At 38.3% G+C, this 17166-nt stretch overlaps 1 protein-coding gene across 1 annotated transcript in view; it reads right to left on the reverse strand.

Annotated features, from left to right (window-relative positions):
• The window catches only part of LOC108621509 (uncharacterized), a 41386-nt gene extending 24519 nt beyond the window's left edge, over nt 1-16867 (reverse strand). The window contains exon 1 of the mRNA XM_018018883.2: nt 15497-16867. The gene's annotated coding sequence lies outside the window, so the exon portion shown is untranslated. The remainder of the gene's footprint in view (nt 1-15496) is intronic.
• Nucleotides 16868-17166: the final 299 nt, after the last annotated feature.

Raw genomic sequence — 17166 nt, forward strand, 5'->3', positions numbered from 1 at the left:
TCACACTTTTTCTCATCGCTTTTAATAAATTAAATCACTTGATAAACCAAAATTCATTTTTCAAACACACTATGTACGCAGACGACCTTTGCCTACTTTTCAATCCAAGCCCCGGCTATAACACGCAAATAAATAATTTATTTTCTAAAATTCATCACTGGTGCAATATCACAGGAACAAAAATATCAGCGGAAAAGTCCATGCACCTTCATATCTGTAAGAAACATAATTGCTCTAACATAGATATTACAATAAACAATGTTAACATACCAAAAACACAACACCTCAAAATTCTAGGTTTAACATTCGACAGTAAATATAATTGGAATGAACATATCAAAGCTTTGACAAACTCACTAAATAATAGATTGAATATAATTAAATGTTTAAGTAATAATAAGCTAAAATGCAATACCTCATCTTTAATTAATATAAGTAAATCAATAATACTCGCCAAGATTGATTACGGACTTGTAATATATGGAAAAACAAACAAAACAAATCTCGCAAAAATTTCCACCCCCTACCATTCCTCCATCCGACTATCATTAGGCGCCTTCCGTACCACTCCAATAAATAACATGCTGGCAGAAACAGGACTCCCTGATTTAGTCACTAGATTCCACTGGAGCATTGGACGACATATTAAAAACATCACAAATACACATGGTTCCTCTTTACAAAACACACTCCTCAAGCAGCTGAAACGGAAAAGAGCAATCAAAAAGCCATCAAGCCTAGAAATGATTATCAAAGAAGCTGCAGCTCTTAACATATTTTTGTCATCGGAACGCAAATACAAAGAAAAATTCCCACCTTGGACAAGAAACAGTACCGCCATACTGTTAGAGCTCACGGAATTTAAAAAAGACAATACACCAGACGAAGTCTACAGAAAAAGTTTCGACAAAATCAGAAACGAATACAAGGCATGGACTTTTCTCTACACGGATGCTTCTAAACTAAATCACATAATTGCCTTCAGTGTTGTTACTGAAGACAATAAAATATTAAAATCAGCAGTCACTCCCTGGCACTCTTCAATTTATACAGCGGAAGCGGAAGCGATCCTCTGTGCGGTAGAATTCACGCAAAAAGACAAAAAAACTAAATTTGTTATCTGCACCGACTCGCTCTCCACCTTACTAGCCGTAAAAACCCAAACACCTATCAACCCACAATTACAAAAATTCGGGACAAACTTAACTCAAATCAAAAAAGAATCAAACTACTCTGGACCCCTGGACATGTCAAGATTAAAGGAAATGAGCTGGCAGACACAGCAGCTAAAATGGCCACACGTTCTCCGTTGCTTCTACACAACATCAACAACAAAAAAGATATCAATAAATTGATTAACGTCAGAACCAAAGAAGTACTCAAAACAATCTGGAACGACTACTCACACTTCTACAAAACGATCAACCCTGCAAGAGAAACCACATATTTTCCAACTAAAATAGATAGGAAACACGCAATAAAATACACAAGATTCAGACTAGGACACACAAAACTAACTCACGAATATATTTTCAACAAAACACCTGCTCCTATTTGCCCTTTTTGCAATAGCGACACCCTAACAACAAAACACCTACAACTCCATTGCCAACACGTAATCAATATCTGCAAATCCCTTAATTCTCCCACACTCAATATCCTCATCTCCAAACCCAACAAATCAAACATAGGAAATTTTATAAAAATAATCAAAAAACTTAATATAGACCTATAATATATAAAATGTAAATAATGTATATAGAATGTAAATAATGTATATATATATATAAAGCAAATAATGTATATAATGTAAAAAATGCCTGAAGGCCTTTGTCGCTCTGGCTTAAAGAAATTGTTACTTAGAATTAATTTTTTGGTAACAATAAATAAATAAATAAATAAATAAATAAGATTTTTTGTAAACCATTCAGATCTGGGATTAGCTGCAGAACGAGCACGTAGCAGATGTTATTATCTATACAAAATTTAAGCTGTTGATCGATTGTTTATCAAATGTGAATTTTAATTGAATTAAGTTGATTGATTGTATGAGCTTTTATTCATATGCTTATTACTTTTTGTATATTCCCGTAAATTCATATATAATACGGAGAATTTATTCACAAAATTCATATATGTACCAATAAATCTAGATCTATTCCAAGACAGCTTATTTTAGAGATGACATTCATGTCTTTAAGCTGCACCCAATTATTAGCATAAGAATCAGACAGTTTATATAGACTTAAATAATCTATAATATAGTTACATCACGAATTATTAATCCTCGCTAGAAACGTGCTTCACCTGATATGATTAGGAGTTCGAGTCGGCTCAAAAGAATTCTCGAAATTCTCGCTACTTAAGAGCTAATATATTTTCCATAATTTCGGGCTCTTAGCCATACAAGTTTGTTTATGGCTCCTGCTAAATGTAACTGTAAGTGGCATCAATGGATCGACAGCTAGTCGCAAACCGGTTAGGCACTTCTTACCAAGAAGCAGCATGAAATGTCAGCTCTTATGATTGGTTATTTATGCGCAGTCAATGGCACAATCGCCCAAAAACCAAACGATGTTAATGCTGAGTGTTGGCTGTTGCCTGCCGTTGACTGTTGACTGTTGGCGGTGCCGTTCTTTTCTAACCGTTAACTGGGCAATGCAACAGCATTTGAAATGCAGACAGATGAGGCTTTGGGCACGCTGCAACTTTCTACAAAAACGAGTTGAGTGGCATCATTTGCTTTTTACAGCATGGCTACGCCCAACAGTCCAGCTTGGTGTCCGCGCACAAGTCGCCCCACAATTGAATGCTTCAATGGAGCAGAAAACATTGGGCAGCAAAAACGTCGCGGCAACTTGCAAGTTGCAGCTTGCAACTTACGACTTACGACTTGCTCGTCCCGTATGTCAGTTGCTGCTGATTTGCTGCAAATGTCACTGCAAATGAAGCTCAAGTTAATTTGCTTAAGCACTGCCTCGCCCGGCTGTCTGCGGGGCATGACCATTTCCACTTGAGCGTAACGCAATGCATGCTAATTTATGCATTAATTTCGGTTGATAACCAACAAAAGCGTCAGGATTTGGCGAAAGAGCACGACTTAATTGTGCGCGCAGCTGAAGCAAATTGCAATTTAGCCAGACAATTAATTTGTCAAAACTAAACCGGCTCGTTGTGGAGGCTGCCGACTGGGTGATCAGTGCCAGTGCCAGCGGCAGTTGCACCACCGCAGCTGCTGCTTCGAGATAACCATAGACTACTCGGTGGCAGGTGTCGCAACTTTCACCTTGACCGGTTGCCAAATTGGAGTCAAGCATCCGCAGCCTCGACGTCGTCACAACTCTATGCCAAATAATAATCACTTAGCAAAATCTGACGCATTTAATTAGATAACTTCGCTTCGAGAGCCGAACTGGTGATGTATTCAGCTCAGTTTGAGCTTCAACACAAAGAACTTCCCTTCACAAATGTGAGCTAAATGCGAATCATTTGCTTATTTGCATTTCAAAGCGGGCCAAATTGAACAAAGACAACTGCAAAAGGCATTGAAAATCTTTGCCTTTTGGTAACTAATTAGCGGGAACGCATTGTGAGCATGATAAATATTCAAAGATACGGCAATAGAAATGAGAAAATCGAAATGCGAGATACGAAATACGAAATGTGATCACAGCATGAAAGTTGGAAGCCGAACGAACATGTTGACCAAACAAATATCCATTATTGATCGAAAGTTGAACGAACTGCGTACAGACTGTAAATTGGCAGCCCTGTAGCTAATAATTATGGCGTCTTAGACAAAAAGAACTGCGTATAAGAAGTTGCTTCTTAATTGATGGAGAGCGTCCAGGCTAGAAACAAAATAATTAAATGAACATAAAAATTTCATACAATATGATTTTCAAGCTAGCATATTCTGCAAATAGCTCAAGATGTTAGTTTAGTCTACTTCTTTTGTATTGTAAATAATTCGGACTGTATACCGTTGTATGCTCAAGAAATCTTTACCCTATAAAATTAGTAGTTGTATATTCTTGATCTTTGGTCAACCTCCTTTCAGTCTTTTACTATGCAAACTTTTCATTTTGATGCAAACTAGATTAATTTTAAGCGTATTATATTCGGACTTTGCTTACATATAAAGAATCAAACCATTCAGTCACATAACTGCCATTAAACAGAGGTTTTTAAAGGGAATGTAGATAATATGGTTACGTTTCCCAACATATCGCTCTCAATATAGGACAACGTTATGATATGGCATTTAGGAATGACACATTTGATTAATGGTTGCAGTAACCTTTTCACTCAAATATTCGTATTCACTTGTAAATGAGATCGTGGAAACTGTTTAAAGTTAACTGCTTAAGATTCACACTCTTATGAAATGCAGGTAAACGCAAAGTGTTTTTAGCAAATGCTTTTGTTTAGCTAAACCGCTATTAAGACACCGCTGTGAGCAGCAAGTCAGAAACATTGCAAAAATGTAATAAAAGACTTCGAGATGACTGAGAGGAGATGTGCATATAATTGTGACGCTCACTGTGCGCGGCAATGGCATAGTTAGCACGGCTCACTGTATGTGACTGAATATATATGTAGATAGCTCGAGGTAGCTACAAGCTAGAGGCTGGTTGCCCCAGCACCTCAAACTTAATTAAACGCCCATGCATTGAAGAGAGAGAGAGAAAAAAAAGCAAAAGTAGCGGAATTTTTCAGTTTCATTGGCAGCCAGGCATGACGATTAAGTTTGGGGGGTTGGGCAACGGGAACGGGATCGACCCAGCTGCCAGAGATGCACAAGAAACTGGGCTTGAATTTGGGACATGGGCCATGTGGCATGTGGCATACCAACGCAGAAAATAATCATAACTCTAAATTAATTAAAAGCTTGGGCTTATATTGTATATGCCATCTAAATATTTTTCTCGCTTTCTGCCGTCTCTGAATTGAGTTGTGGCTTTGTTGTCGCTGCCACACACTAAACATAAATCAAATGACGGTGAAAACCGTTAAACATGTGGCAAACGAATCATATGCGTTTGTCCCCTTCCCCCCGTGGTGCAGCCACCCGCCTAATCAATGCATTTTTGTTGAGTGAAAATGTTTATATGCAGACGCCTGCATGGAAATTAATTTTCATTTTCTAGTCTCCGAGTTGTGGCAGAACTTACGGCGAGTAAGGGAGTTCCTCTTCGACTTCCTCATTTATGGGCTTTGCCAGAGAGCTGCTTGAGGCTCACATGCAGCAGTTTTACATATATAATTAGACCTATATCATTATGTAGCCATGCATCTGATTCCCTCAATGTGCGTGCACCCCTTGTGGCTATTATTAGCTGCGCCTGCCGACTCCCCCGACCCCTCATTGGTCATTGGGCTCCCTTAAGTGTTCAGTTCCGCTCGTTGTCTGTGCGACACATGCGGATGCTGATTGCGTATCAAAAAGTGCATTCGTTAGAACTGCTGCAATAGGCGGCAATTGCATAATAGGAGCAAGAGTCTAACTAGCTGGAAAATGATGTCACCTTGTCAGCCAAATGATGATGCAATTTTCTAGACGGAAGACTTCACCTAATTGTAATAGACAGCATCCTACAGGCTATAAGAGGGAGAAACGTGAGTGACAATAAAGAAATATATATTTAAATGAGACTTGCTAAATTGACAAACGTAGCTGGATGCTGTTTTATATATTTCTTATGTGACAAATTAATTTGTTATTCTAGATAAATTTCCTGACAATTTGAATAAGGAAATTAAGTTTGAGTTGAGTCAATATATATTTAAATATATGTATATTTCTTCTCATTTGAATAAGTACTTTAAATACACAAACAAAATTGAGGTAGATTTCGTTGTTTGCACATAATAATTGCACAATATGAAGCACAGTTAAACCGTTGTTTCTCGAACATTTTTACAAAATGATGCGACCAATTGTCTGTGCAATTCACATTGCATTCACTGTGCTATAGGCAAATGATATTGGCTACGCTTTCATTGCAATTTAGCTAATTTGAATAGCAAACTCCCTCGCTCAAGTCAACGGGCTTTGGCTTTGACTTTGCATTGATGACATAAGTTTGTACATAATGTACATCCACGTTCATTGCCATTGCTTTCACCTCAAGTGCACAGACATTGTTAAGGCTGTTGTCGATATTGTTGTTGTTGCTGTTGCTGTTGCTGTTATTGTAGCTGTAGAGGAGGCTCGCCTAACATTAGCCCCTTGTGCATTTAACATTGAATTAACAGTGCCCACGTCTTCAGCACATCATTGACCACGCATTCATCTGCGACCTTAGCCTTCGCATAAGCAGCAAAATGAAACTAGAGCCTCAGATAATCGACGAGGGAATACCCCATATAAGTCAATGAGCTGTCTTTGCACTTATGCGAAATACATTACATCCCGAGATTGATGACTGCTTTTCTTTTTATAAAATGATGGATTGTGGATGTAAACTATTTTCAAATTAGAAATTTCTACAAAATCATAATACCCCTTATTCCTCAAACATAGGGTATACAAATCACCCTAGGCACATGCAAAAGACGCACATTATTATATTATTATTAGGAATTACCCGGAGGCAGCATAAAGCAAATTCAGTTGTTATTTGCTTTGCAGCTACGGCTGAGGCTGAGGCTGAGGCTAATGGCAACGATTTTTTACATATTTATGGCCCGTTTCTGCTGCTTCGATTTTTATATGCGGCTGGCTTTACGGTAGCCCGATATATATTTGATTGTAAATTTGCAGCTAGACAGCTTTAGCTATGCGCCTTTTGACCTCGTCATATTGCAAAATATGCCGTTGAATCTATTCAGTTTCTGCAGCAGGCGGTAAATCTATTGTTGAATTTGTTTTGGCTGCCTTTCGATGGCTATACAGAGTCTAGCGGTACAAACCGGTCAAGAGCGCGATAAAAAACATTTATGGCGATATCGCTTAGCTGCAGAGCAGCAGCAAAAAGGCATCGCTAAGGCTAAGCTGAAGATGAAGTCAAGCAAAAAGTTTGAGCTGAACTTTGGGGCCATTGGCTGCACAGTGCAGGCATTAGACTGATGTTGGTGTATATGTAATGCATTTATGTACATATATACACATGTGTCATATGTAAATTGACTGAAAAACTAAAATAATAATAATAATAATAATTGCACATGTGACCTTTGTTTTAGCTGAAGCCAGAGCCTTCCCCTTGAATGTTGCTGCATTGTTTATTTGCTTGCATGTCTGGCAATATGAAAATATTTTGATTGTCTGGCCTTTGTCAGTGGGAAAGAGCTTGAGCCCGAGCTAGACACATGGCACGCATGCAACACTGTGCGCATAAACAACGAATCAATCAAGCGACGCCACCGACGCCATCTTCGGTCCGTGCGCATGCCCAGAGGCGCCAAGCTGAGCGCAGTTCTTCTATAAGTGGCTAATTATGTTAGATGGCCCTGCGGCTGGCCATTAGAGGGCAAACGCATTTAATTGTAATAAACGCTGAAAACGCAGGCATTTTAAAATGATTATAATAAGTAGAGTAGAAGCTACCAGATGAGAGCATCCCATCGATGACGATGCAGATGCTGTTGCCGATGCCAATACCGATGCAGATGCAGATGCAGTTGTTGAGCTTGTGTTACTTGCAAGCAATTGAAAACATTCAAGTGCTAGCCGATCTGCATAAGTGAACGCCACGTAATAGATACGCAGCAAGCCAGATGGGATGTATCTGCATCTATGCACATGTATATGCAAAAGTATCTGCAAGAACGCAAACGTCGATGGCCGTTACGGGGTCGTTCATCTTGATGGGAGCGTGGAAGCGTTTTGATGACTGACTGCCTGTAATGCGGAAAGCGCGTAGCACGCAAAAAATACGCCGATATATAGATATATCGTATACATTTGTGTGTGTATAAAATGTGCAAGTATCTACAAGATACTCTGGTGCGTTAGGCAGCTGCAAAAGCTGTGTCAAGTCGCACTCGCACACGCTCACAATGACAGCCATAGGATTTGTTTTTTTTTTTTTTGCTCAGTATTCTCCATTGGAGCTCGCCAGCCAGTCAGCGATCTGTGTGTGCTCATAATAGATATAATAATGAGCAGGAAGTTTCAGAAAATGCCAAAATCGGCTTATAGCATTAGGCGTCAGTGTTATGTGACACACAGACAGACAGACGGACAGACGGACAGACGGACACACAGACTAGTAAACAACAAAGCCTAAATTGAAACTTAGCCGAGATGATTTGGTGATAATTAAAAGCGAAAACTGTTACAAGGCTTTATTTGTCGGGTTGCATAAGCAGGCTGCATCTGTATCAATTACACATTCCCACTAATTGCAGCAAATAAGTTTCGAACATAGTCAGTTTGGTTATTTAATTAAATTACAAACTTTTTCAACGGCTGCCAATCAAATGTGAACCAAAAGATATTGAAAGCATATCATTCAATTGAATCGGGCTGCAAGCGGAAGTTGAAGTTTAAATTCATATTTTTCATTATATTCATATTCGCTTGAGATGAGGTTTCCCAATAGCTCAAAAACTGCGGAAGTCTGTTCAAATTCGGTTGCCCAGTAGCAGTGGGCAGGCGGGCAGCGGTGGGCTGGGCAAACGGGTTTTCAATAGTTAATTCCACAAAATTGTAATTGCGCTTAATTGTTGCGCAAACAAGCCGGCTACGCTGACTCAATGCGTGGAGATTTTTGTATAAACATTTATACATACATATATATGTATATATATCTATGTGAATATGTATATATGCATGTGTTTATTTTTCTTATAATTGGCTCTGGCAAGTTGTGAGAAAAACCAATACTCAATCCTAATCTCACGTGGGCATTGGAACGTGGTGCTGGTCATGTCACGCAATCGCTCACGATATGTAAGCCTCTGAGTGAGGCTCTGACTCAGCGGAAAATGCAAGGGTTACAGCTGTAGCTGGAGTGCGAGTGGAAGTGTCTGTATTTTTAAGACTGTCGACAAGATTATCTTTTACTTTTAACTAATACAAAATTCTTGTTTGCTGAAAGTTTCACTTGTGTGGGATATCTATATAATAATCTTTGGCAAATGTAAGCACACTTATCAGATTTTATGTTATTCAGACATAAAGAAGAAATATTTGTAGTGTATATATTATTAAGAGTTGTGAGTCTTCTATCTAGTTTGATAGAACCATATTTGATGCAACTGACATGTTTCAATCTGTATAAAAATGCGACTTTTATTTTATTCACTTTTATTTCCAGGCTGGCGTGGGGGGGGGGGGGGGGGGGTAGAGCAGCGTTGCAGCGCACGATTCAAACAGGTTACTCAATCGTACAGAGAATGTTTGCCCGTGGCCAGGCTCTGCTACTTCAGCTACGTATGCAAGCAATTGTGAAATGCATTTAGGCTCTTAGCACCCACACACAGTCACGTCACGAACAATGCACATATTGCAGCGCTGCACTCTAAACTACTTTCAAAATGATTTCACTTGCAGCAGCCAGAGAGGGCGCGGCACACCTTAAAATTGCCCGCCCAACCTGAGCGGGCCAAGACGCAGCCAACTACTGCAATTTGTAGAACGCGCTGAGAGTGTATTTAAGCTGTCGACAGGATGAAAAAGTTGTGGTAAAATATTTAGAATTATCTGAGGCAAATTTGGAAAGCGGCGCCAAGGCTAGCTCTATGCTGCGTGCTGCATGTGCAGCACAAGTCACATGAATCACGCGATCGATTCGAAAGGGGCCACTAAATCATGGACGGACAGAGTTGAAATTGCTGGCAATCTGGCTAAAAAATAAAAGCTTAGGCGAAAGGAGCGTGACTATGAAGGATTTACACATGGCTATAAATCGTCTATATATTGCGAGGGGCAACATTGCCCTGCAACATTGCAACAGCAACAGCAGAGCTGAAATTGCTGCAACAGCAAATGCCGGCACTCGGAGTTGTTTTTCTTATTGATTAGTCGATTTTATTTACGTTGTCCGAGCTGTACGGTCGCATTGCTCTTTTGTCGGCTTGCAAAATCGTGGCTTGTAATTATTGGCCATTATTATTGGGTCTAGCCATTCACCAATAGCCGGAACTGTAGCATCGACGCTGTTTGCACGGCGCTGTCTGGCCAGCTAACTAGGAAACCGGCAGCAACGTTGTTCACGCTTCAATGAGTTAATAATCGATGCGGCTTTGTGGCTGCTGGTTGTTTCGACAATTATGCGAATGAAATTGCAACAAGTGCAAAAATGAATTCAATTAGAAACCGGAGAGGCCACAGCCAGTTCCCAGACACTTGAGCAATACCCTGGCAATTCTGCCTCGATGCAAATGACAGCTGCTTTGCTTTTGCACTGAATGGCTAATCAAAGAAAAAACAATTCTAGTGAAAATCAACGGAACTATGAAAGAGAACGTTACCAATACGGCGAGAGAGACAGAGATACGGAGAGTGAGAGAGACGTAAACCTGTTGTACCTTTAGTCACCAAGATTGCGACGAAAATTATAATGAGCCAGTGAGTAGGTGAAATGTTCGGATGTGTGAAGCGGCGATGAAATCACGCCGAGAGTTGCCAACCGCAATTCAAGGTTGCGGGTATTCGTAAAGCCAAGACCCAAAAAAATAAACTTAGCACCGCTAAGTTGTCAATATGTTAGCCAGGCTCAAAGTCATTTCACAATTAGCCAACGTCAACAATAAATAATATCAAACCACACGAAAGCCAATGGATAAAAGAGTAGTATTCAATAAGTGTTCGACTAGCAGATACCCTGCTTAAAATATAATCGATTGCACTGCAAATATTTGGTTATATTCACTCGCAAGCTTCGTTAAGAAGTTGCGAGAGCAATGAGAATTTCGAGTAGGTAGATAGTACAATAAGTTTATCTTTTACATTTACTATTTCCATTACCAATCCCAGCTATCTCGCCCATTCGGTTGGCACTTGCAGGGTACCAAAATTGAAAGTGATTTCTTAGGGCCAGCCATGCAAGACGACGGCGATAAAAAACATGCAGCTTAAAGATACAAACATTTTGTTGCTTACCGAAGTGCAGGCAATAAACTTTACGTAAGCGCCCAGTAGATGCGCCTGACAGTGTTTCGCCATGGAGCCGCGGCCCTAAATTGACAGCTCATTTTTTAAATATTTTTTTGGACAAAATTATGACAATTTGCTGCCGCTGTCAGTTATGTCAAATGCGTATCTATCGACACAATTCGTTGACCCACATGTGGCTGGGTCGACAACTGCTCGGACGGACAGAGTCATTAGGCAGTCATTACAGCGAGCCAAGAGATCTGAGAAATTGAACCCGAGAGACGTTCAATCCGATGTGAGTTCGTAGTGCCGCTGATCGTCAGGCATTTCAGTGGAGGCTCGAAGCGGTTTTACTGTTCTTTTTGATTGATATGCTAAGAAGTGGCTTTCAGATTGTATCTCAATATATGCATGTATCTAAATCTGTAAATGTATCTGTATGCTGCCTCAACCTCATTTACAGTTGTGCGCCGGCTTTGTCTGGTTGCTAGCCTTTCTCAATAGGCATTCATTGTATTGTCCGCAGCGGCTTTTCTTCCGCTTTTAACGGTTCATAATTGAAATTGTAATTCAATTTATATTGCCTGGCTGCTTTGTTTGCAACACTTTGCTACACTTTTTCAATTATACTCAATGCACATTGGAAAATGTCTGCTCGGCTCGAAAGTGTTGCCACGAGTGAAAGATGCAATCACAGCTTTAGCTCCAGATACATTTGTATCTCTGACTGCATCGGCATCTGCATCTGTAGCTGCAGTTCCCTCTCGCGTTCGCCTAAGTAACTACGCGAATAAATTCGATTTGATTGTGTTTGTTTTCTCTTGTTTTTGTTTGCTGTTTAATATTAAATTTCATGCACTTACACCAACTACACAAGTAAATGGAAAAAGGCAATGGAAGCAACTGAAACTGTTTTACAATGGCGTCTCTTGCAATTAAGAACGCTTTCATTTTTCACTTTTCTTCTTATACCGCCTGGCATTTTCTCATTCATGCCGAAAAACGTAAAACTTTTACTGAATATAATTGAATTAAAATTAACACACCTACAGCACAGCCAAAGATACAAATACAAATACACATCCAAGATCTGTGCACGCAGATCTTGAAGAGCATCTCGAGTGTAGCTGGTAATGGCTACGTATATAAAATGTTATAATATTATTTATTGACTGCAAACGCAACTTAAGGTGAAATTGTTCACTCGCATGGCTGAAAAATATATACATATATATATGTATATATGTAGTTATTTAAAAGAAAGACCACTATTTCCCCATTCCGAATGGAAGTACATGAAGTGCGTGAGCTATTTTCAAAAATAGAATGAAATACGCCAGCAGACAGCTTGAAGATTTTTAAGAAAACTGAATCAATGCAATTGAGAATTTTTCCATTGGTCGCATTAAGTGCCAGAGCTGAAGCTGAAGTGATAAGCCCCCAGAGACAATCGCAGCCATAATAATAATGGGGGTCGTCGGGCTGCTGCTCGCAAGAGTTTTCCCTCAATTATTTACAATTTCATATTGATTTGTATGCAGTGCCCCATTTCTTTTGTGTAGCGTGGCCTGAGATGGGGCAGAAGGGGGCTGGAGGATGGTGGGAGTGTTTCCATTATCAATAGATGCATAATTAAGTGCAGGCCCCCGCTTTGACCCCGACTCGAAAGCTGAGGGTTAAGCTGATGTAACCGAAGCGACCAATAGCTATGCCACACCGGTTGCTGCACGCGTTTTGCATGCGTTTATAATCGCTTACGCAACAGTCGTCAGTCGTCGGTCGCCCGTCGTAAGGTGTGGTTCGTAGAAAGTGTCCCCACATTTGTGGCATAAATTAACTAATTTTATGCCAACTCTTCAAAGTCATGTGGGCCAACGAACAGTTAGCTCGAATTATTTATTGATATTGATACGCAAAAATAAAGAGCAGCAATTGCAATTTTCACCTTTCGTTCTCCACCTTTCAATCAAGTGAGGAGCTTAAGGTATTTTGATTAATATGTAGTCAGCGCTTGCTGATTTTTTTTCCGCTGTTTGTTTTTGGCAATTAATTGTTATGCGTTTTTAATGCCACTTTGTTTAAAAAAAAAAAAAAACTCGAAAAGGTGTATATTATATAAGCCCTGTATATGCATATATGTATATATATTAAATATAAATCACGTGTTTGCATGCGCACTTTAAAATTTTGCTGCGTTTTGGAATTTTGCCTTTTGTTTGAATTTATAACGTTAACGTTACTTTTGTTTTTTGTTTTTGCTAAAAGTATACATACATATATGTATGTATATAAAAAACTAAGAAACAAAACTTTCTCCCTCGCTTGTCGAGCCAAACTTGACGCACAAAAAGCAACAAGAAAAACAAATACAAAAAAATGTAAAAATATATATGTGAAGAAATGTACAACAAGCAGATGATTTACAGCATAAATAATGAAATGGTCATTGTGGGCTTTGAGTTATTTGCCAAAGAGTCAGCGAGACAACACGTCCATAAAAAATAATAAAAAAACGCACACACACAAAAATAACAAGTGTGAGACAGGAAACCGAACATTATTGAGAAAGAAATTATCATATATGAAAACGAATTCGCATTGATTCGCAATTATTTAGCGCTGATAAGCGCTGTCCGATTTATATATAGATATATGTATGTTATCTGCTTGTCTAATGAGTTAGGCATATTGAATTAATTGAAAATCAAAGTATAGTTTTTTGAAGCTGAATTACTTTGCTATCCTAATTACTCAGCCGAAAAACTCGTTTAAAGTTTCATTAACACTAAACGCAATTTTATGTGCAAATACATATATTTGAAAATCTATTCTTCAAATCAAATGTATTCGGTAAAATCACTTACACTTAGCGAATTGCATTTCTCACGTTGCTTTGGCTTGCGCTATTAGGTTAAACCAAAAACGCGCGCGTTTTCTGCGCGTCTTCAAGCAAACACACAAACAATTTGTGAAGTCAGCTCATGTGTATTATAGACAGGAGTTGCATTTACGAGCATTGGCTTATGTAAACGACAAAGCCAGACAATGTAAATATTTAATAAACAATGAAAAACTTAAAGTGCGTGATTTGAAAATGTTTAAAGTCGCAACACAAAAAGAAGAAACGAAAAGTGAAAAGTTGCGGCGTTTTTATTGTGCATAATTATTTCGGGCCGAGCTGACTTGAAATTTGACTTCGTAACTCTTAGCGTACGACTCTTCTGCTACCACCTATCCACCCACTCTGCGCCCCTTCAGCGTAATCACAGCCAAAATATCTCAGTTAGTAAATTGTTATATCAAAGAAAAGAGTTCGTGTCAAAATGTAGTTTCTGGTATCATTGGCGAACTTTTTGTTGTATTTGCTTGTTTGTTGCAACATAAACATATGTTTTTGTTTTTAACCTTTTAAAATATTAATAATACATATTTATATACGTGTTTGTCTGAAACTTATAAATATCGCTAAAGAAATTTAAATGTAAATTTATAGCTATTTCTTTTTGCTTTTTGGTTTTTTACTTTTGTTTTTTTCCTCGCATAAACACGTTTTGTGAAAGCGTCGGCTATTTAAATACATATTGCATTTGAGGTTTGCTCGCTCGCAAATAGTTAATACATATATACATATATGGCATATTGTTGTTGTTGGTATTGCGGTTGAAGTATCCATCAATGATGATCAAACCGATGATTGGCCAGATGCATCGAGATCTTTCGCACAAAAGGCGAACGCCTAGAAAAACTCGTTTATGTAGCAAAATTTTTGCTGTCCGCTTTGACATTTTCCATGGAGTTTGACAGTTTCTTTTCCTTTTGGGAAAAAACACAACTTTCAATGGCATTCTTCACCTTTAACTAAATGTTGTTGCTCCCGAAGCAACTGCCATTATAATGTTTTCATTCATAAGCATTTGTAATGGGATCTACATCGCTTGAATGGCTGTCACATGCTGAGCGACCGCAACTGCCAAAGGTCAAGCATTTAAAGGTAACTGCTGCACCTGACTTACAGCAACAAAAGTTCTCCGATGTTAGTAAAAGTTTTTGGGGAGCTCAGAAAACTCTTTGTAAAAGTTATTTTTATGATTGAATTGTTATCAATAAAGAAATACCATTTTATCTATATGAAATTTATTATTTTCTACAAATAGTTTTTAAAAGCACAAAAGGTTTAAAGCAGGTTTGTTCCAGATTTCTATATTTATGTATTTTTTTTAATGTTGATTTTATTTGTGAAAGTAATTAATAATGATCGGTTTGATTGATATGCATTTACGCCAATGCTGATATATTTTCTTAAGCTCGCTGATCCCCAAAGCTTTTCTAATCTTAAGCACGAATTACAAGAAAATGCTTTTATGCCCATGGAAAATTTATAAATTATCATTAAAAAAAAAAAAATATATACATATATGAATAATTTTTTTAGACATAATTTCAACTTACCTGCTGGGTATTTATGCAAACTGGCAGAAAAATATTTAACCAAAAGTGCAAAAAATCCAAAAATTTTACAGCGTCAGCGTTGAGAGCGCAAAAATGCGCCCGCCAGGTAAATAAAGTGTATCCAAGAAATTCTAGACGCGTTGTATCTGTGTGTATGTATGTATGTGCCTGTGTAAATGTGCTTTTGTTTTAGCTGAAATGTGAAACCGGCAGTCGAAGCACGTTGAAAGTGCCTACAAATATTGTTGGCAGCAGAGTTTGATTATGAAATTTCAGTCAAGACCTTTTTCAGACTTCATGAACTTTGTGCCAATGTTGGTCAACAGGTTGCTATTGCTGTTGGAGTTGTTGGTGTAGTTGGATTGCACGCGTTAACTCGTTTTAAGGCGCTGGATGTGTAAGTCCAACGGCTCCGCTCGATACCCTGCAAGTGCTATTGCTGTCTGTCTGTTTGTGTATTTTGTTGTGTTTATTGTTCTTCTTGCTGCGGTTTTGAATGACTCACGGACGTTGGCGGGGAGCGTGTAGAGTCCCGTATTGATATCGATATCGGTATCGATTTCAATGCGCTGAAAGTCAACTTTTTCTTGCTAAAGTTCTTGTTTCTTTTGTTTTTATTCAAAGGCCGGTTTTAGTTTGCCTAGAACTTGTCGTGGATGTTATGTGAAAATTTGTAAAAAAAAATTAAAGTAAACAAATTTGTTTGTAGATATCACTGGCACATTCTTCTTCTTTTACTTGAAAACTTATATTATTTGCTTGTTAATTTGATTCGGCTTTGTTGTTGTTGTTGTTGTCGATTTTTCTCGATTTTATATTTGTTTTTGTTTTTTGTCGTTTAGAAAGTGGGTTAAATTAAACAGCGCGTCTTGGCTACGCTTTATGCAAATTATTTCTCATACGCATGCACAGGTCTCGCGCTTTTTTTGAACTTGTTAGATCCGTGATTTATTTCGAATTTTTGCAAATATCAACTTCATTCAACTTTGTAATCTTCGTGTTGCTTTATCTCTATCTCTTTCTTTTTCTTTCACTTCGTTAGCTCCTTTCAGTTCGCAACTTTCTTACATACAACTTGATATTCCGCTTGAGACGTTTGCACTTCTTCGCGTTTGACTCGTAACTGAATGAAAACCAAACGATCTGCCTGAGTGCGACCCGAGACACGATTAAGCTGCAGCAGCAGCTTTGCACAGGTAAGCGAGACGAGCACGAAGCTAACTTCACCAACGAAACAACAGCACAAAGAGCAAGACAAGGTAAGCTTGCAGCTTTTTTAACGGTTTTCTTTTGTAAAACACGCTCTCCGCAGCGACTACTACAGTTTTACGTCAGCTACGAAAGAGAATGAGAGACGACTAAATCAGAACAACTCGCTTTGTTGCCGAACGATCATTGGGGCTGCATTCAATTTAAAACCAGTGTGACCATGAGTTGCTTGTGAATAAATACCCATTATTTGGATCGTTAGATATTTACACATTATTTCCTAACGGAAAACTGTTATTTAAATTATTTAAACTAATTAAATATTAAATAATTTATTGATAATATTAATAATTCATATTTGATTATTAATATCTGCTATATATTCATAATAAAATCAAACTAATGGTTTGGCCTTCCTTTATAAATTACTAGTTTTTCTTTTTTTTTTTTTATTATTGCAA

Source organism: Drosophila arizonae, chromosome 2 (assembly GCF_054131065.1).
Source record: "Drosophila arizonae isolate 15081-1271.41 chromosome 2, UAZ_ARI_1.0, whole genome shotgun sequence".
Lineage (NCBI taxonomy): Eukaryota > Metazoa > Arthropoda > Insecta > Diptera > Drosophilidae > Drosophila > Drosophila arizonae.